Source organism: Neolamprologus multifasciatus, chromosome 3, assembly GCF_963576455.1.
Source record: "Neolamprologus multifasciatus chromosome 3, fNeoMul1.2, whole genome shotgun sequence".
Lineage (NCBI taxonomy): Eukaryota > Metazoa > Chordata > Actinopteri > Cichliformes > Cichlidae > Neolamprologus > Neolamprologus multifasciatus.
In genome coordinates, this window is record NC_140441.1 from 21445404 (window position 1) to 21450094 (window position 4691).

General features: G+C 49.3%; 1 pseudogene; it reads left to right on the top strand.

The window, feature by feature from the left end:
* The first annotated feature begins 2356 nt into the window (after positions 1–2356).
* On the top strand, positions 2357–4243 carry LOC146521970 (uncharacterized; annotated as a pseudogene).
* The last annotated feature ends 448 nt before the right edge of the window (positions 4244–4691 follow it).

The window sequence follows — 4691 nt, forward strand, 5'->3', positions numbered from 1 at the left end:
CTCTGCCAGAGGCCCGTGCGCCTGCTGGTTCTGTTCTGTGCCTGCCAGAGGTCCCCGCGCCTGCTGGTTTTGTCCTGTGTGTTCCAGGGGCCCCTGTGCCCACTGGTCATGAGACTGTTCCCGCTGGAGGGCCCGAGGAGCCCGTCCAGCCTCCTGCTTTGCCAGCTGGGGGGCCCGAGGAGCCCGTCCAGCCTCCTGCTTTGCCAGCTGGGGGGCCCGAGGAGCCCATCCAGCCTCCTGCTTTGCCAGCTGGGGGGCCCGAGGAGCCCGTCCAGCCTCCTGCTTTGCCAGCTGGAGGGCCCGAGGAGCCCGTCCAGCCTCCTGCTTTGCCAGCTGGAGGGCCCGAGGAGCCCGTCCAGCCACCAGCTGCTCCACCAGCGGCCGCATCCACGCCTGCATCCACTGTTTCGTCCACGCCGCCGCCTGCTGCAGCGCCTCCGTCTCCGGCTTCCACGCTGCCGCCAGCTGCAGCCTCGGAGTCTCCGCCCACGCCAGCTGCAGCCTCGGAGTCTCCGCCCACGCCAGCTGCAGCCTCGGAGTCTCCGCCCACGCCAGCTGTAGCCTCGGAGTCTTCATCACCATCATCGAGGCTGCAGCTGGCGTGGGCGGAGTCTTCATCACCATCATCCACGCTGTCGCCTGGTCCGGCTTCATCACCATCATCCACGCCGTCGCCTGGTCCGGCTTCACCACCATCATCCACGCCGTCGCCTGGTACGGCTTCACCACCATCAACTTCGCCGTCGCCTGGTCCGGCCTCTGCCTCATCTGCTTCGTCTGGTCCTGGTCCAGCTCCGTCTTCGTCTTTGTCTGGTCCTGCCTCAGCTCCGCCTTCGCCTGGTCCTGCCTCGTTTGGTCCTGCGGTTGCCACACCGCCGTCAGAACCAGCTCGACCTGTTTCACCTCGCCTCTGCCGGCCATCTTCCGGGCCTCTGAGTTGGCGTCATGGCCTTCGGGGACGGCCCCCAGAAAGAGTTCGTCGCCGCCGCTGGCATCGCGGCCGACCTCCGGACCTGCTCAGTGGCCACCGCTGCCTTCCAAGTGGTCGGCCTCCTGAGTGGTTTTGCCTGCGTCGCCGCCATCGCCGCCGCGTGCACGGTCGGCCCCCAGAACTGCTTCCTCGCCGTCGCCGCCGCGTGCACGGTCGGCCCCCAGAACTGCTTCCTCGCCGTCGCCGCCGCGTGCACGGTCGGCCCCCAGAACTGCTTCCTCGCCGTCGCCGCCGTGTGCACGGTCGGCCCCCAGAACTGCTTCCTCGCCGTTGCCCTCCGCACGGCCGGCCCCCGGAACCGTCTCTACGTCGTCGCCGCCGTTGCCCTCCGCACGGCCGGCCCCCGGAACCATCTCTACGTCGTCGCCGCCGTTGCCCTCCGCACGGCCGGCCCCCGGAACCGTCTCTACGTCGTCGCCGCCATTGCTTTCCGCACGGCCGGCCTCGGGACCAGCTCTGTCACCTGTGCCACCCACCTGGTCGGCCCCCCGACCGTTTGACTTGTGAATTCTTGTGCCGGCAACCTTCGGGTCGGTCCCCCGAACTGTTTTTCTGTTGTTGCCGTCTTCACGGCCGGCCCCCTGAACTGGCCTGTGTTTGGGCTGCTTTCTTGGGCTCCAGTGTTTCCTGTGCACTGCTTTTTGTTTTCTGTTCCTGGCCCTCCGTCCTGGGCCCCCGCCGCCCGCCCTGGTTGGGTTGTCTTTTGTTTTTCCTGTTGGGCTGTCTGGGGCCAGCCCTTGAGGGGGGGGTACTGTCACGGTCCTGGGTCAGTGACACAGTGTTTTGAGTTTCTTGTGCCTCTGAGTTTTTTGTATTATGTTCTTAGTTCACTTTGTTGTCCCAGCTTATTCTTTAGTGTAGTGTCTTTGTTTGGTTTTCTTGTATTCTGTTTAGTTCTGAGTATTTAGTAGGTCCCCTCTGTGTCTCTTTGTTGTTGGTATTGTCTGTGTTTCTTAGTTGCTCTGTCTCCCCTAGTCTAGTATGCGTCTTCCTGTTTTACTTTGAAGGTCTGTCTCATGTGAGTGTATCCTACTTTGCTCCCTGTCTCGTCAGTTCTGATTTCCCCCAGCTGTGCTCTCTTCTGTGTCTCATTCCCCTCGTTACTTCCCAGTGTATTTAAACCCCGTGTTTCTCTGAGTCAGTGTCGCGTCGTCCCTCTTGCTGTGTGGATCTCCCTATGTCTCCCTTGTGAGTTTAGTTTGTGAGTTTAGTTTGAGTTTCCAGTTTAGTTTACTTTGTACGCCTTTCTCCCGCCAGCAAATAAAGCTGAGTTCTTTGTGTTTAAACCTCGTGCCTGAGTGTCTGCATTTTGGGTCCAACTCCTGCCTGCCGCACAGCGATACATGACATATCCGCTAACAACAGAAGCTATATGGGAATAACGCTCCACTGGATCAGTAGAACCACATTAGAGCACCACAAGGTTGCACTAGCATGTAGGCAAATTCGTGGTAGATACACGTATAATATCATTGGTACAGAAATCGAAAACATTCACTCCTCTTATGGATTACTCAACAAAGTAGTTGCAACAGTTACTGATAATGGATCCAACTTTGTTAAGGCGTTTCAAGTTTATCATCCTGTCACGGAGTCCGATGATGAGACGGAGGAGGAAGAGTCCACCCCCAAAGACGATGATGTCACTTTTTCTGATCTGTCAGAAATCCTCTCGGCTGAGAATGAAAGTGATGGTCAGCTGTCTCTTCCCCCGCACCACAGGTGCAGAGAGCAGGGCTGTGTATAGGATCAGCACAGCAAAATGCACAGCTCTTTGGATCAAATCGAGTAGATCTGCACAGAAACAGTGGAAGAAATCAGCAAAAGAAAGCTCCTAATACCAACATCCACAAGGTGGAATTCCTTTTTTGATGCTATAAAGAGAATTGCAGAAATCCCCATGGGTGAGCTGAATACTCTGTGCACAAAGCTAGGACTGAAGTGCTTCAAAGATCAAGAATACCAGTTCCTGCATGAGTACTGCATGGCTGCATGACTACAGCACTGGACATTTTACAAGGCGACTGTCCATATGGAACTTTACTACCAACACTTGAAGTTCTGATGTAGAAGACCCAGGCTGTGAAAGATGACCTCTCCAGGATGACTGCAGGCCTTCCAGATGCCATTGTACAGGTACGCTCCATCTTGAAATTAGTCAAATTTTTTGCTTCATACAATTCACAAACATGGAACAGAATATTAATTATCATCGCAAAATAAGATTAAAACAATTAAAATGTTTATAAGTAACCTAAAACAAAATTAAATCCATAATATTGATCTCATATTAGGCATGGTTTGCAAGTAATTCAATAACATAATAAATTGTAGGCATAATAAATTGTAGGCATAAAAAAATTGATTATCGTTTCGCCGGTGTGCTGGATGACAAAGATGCCCTTCTCGCAGCTGCCAGTTGTCCAAAATTCAAACTCTGATGGCTGAGAGATGCAGGAAGGAGGGAGCGAGTAAAACAGCTTCTGACAGCAGAGTGTTGCACCACTGCTCCTGTTGCAAAAAACCCTGCCAGTGTGCCCAGTGCTACTACATCTAGCAGCCAAGGTGAGATGGACTTTTTCACTTTTGAGGCAAAGCCAGAGGAGGAGACCTATTCTGCAGAAAAAGAAGTCATGGACTACCTGATGTCAGGCTACGACCTTCAGATTCTGCATGTTTTCAAGCATAAAGACAAGTTTTTTAAAGTATAACACTCCAACCCCATCAAGTGCTCCTGTGGAGCGACTTTTTAGTCTGGGAGGTTTGGTGCTCACGCCTAAAAGAAATCGACTTTCTGACAAAAGGTTTGAGAAGCTTCTGTTAATGAGGTACAACCACTGGTTTACTCGCTCCACTCTACTGTTTCCCCCATAACATGCGATGACAACATATACTGAAAAAAAGAGAATAGGGAATCCAAATTAAATAACTATTTACAAGTAATTGAATTAAGTTTATCAACGTTACTTAATAAATTTATTAAAGTTGTTAAGTTAATTAACTTAAATCAATTACCTGCAAGGAAGTAAAGCTATTTATTTAAGTTGGACCTGCAGTCTCTTTTTTTTCATTAGATTAGTCCATAGTCACAAAAGTGGATAATAGTGCTTACATGTGGATGGTATAAAAAGTATCTTAAGGGAAGTCAAGAAAGACTCTTTGTTTTATAAAAAGTATTTAAGTAAAAAAGGATTCTTATTTTTTATTTAAAAAAAAAAAAAGCATTTATGTGAAATGAAGTCGACTTATTTTTTTTTATGTTATGTTTTTTATGTTTTATTTAAGTATTTATGTTAAGTGAAGTAACAAGACTTTATTTTCATAAAAACAAATATTTGTGTCAGGAAAAAAGTCCAACTTCAAATGTCAGGAGATATATTGTTGACATTACTGTTAAAATACACTTCCAATAAAGTGAGTATTGGCAAAACTGGTTGATGTTTTTATGTTGAGGCAGTGGGGAGTGTTATTGGCAGCTTCTGAAAGTAACTAATAAAGTAACTAGTAATCTAACTTAGTTACTTTAACAACAAAGTAATCAGTATATTAACTTTCTTTTTGAAGGAGTAATCAGTAGTCAGTAATATATTACTTTTTCAAAGTAACTGTTACAACACTGCATTTAGTTGCATTAACGAAATTCGATTCCTTTTAAAAATGTTTATATTTCAAATCACATTTTTTCTTTTCTCGTATTGAT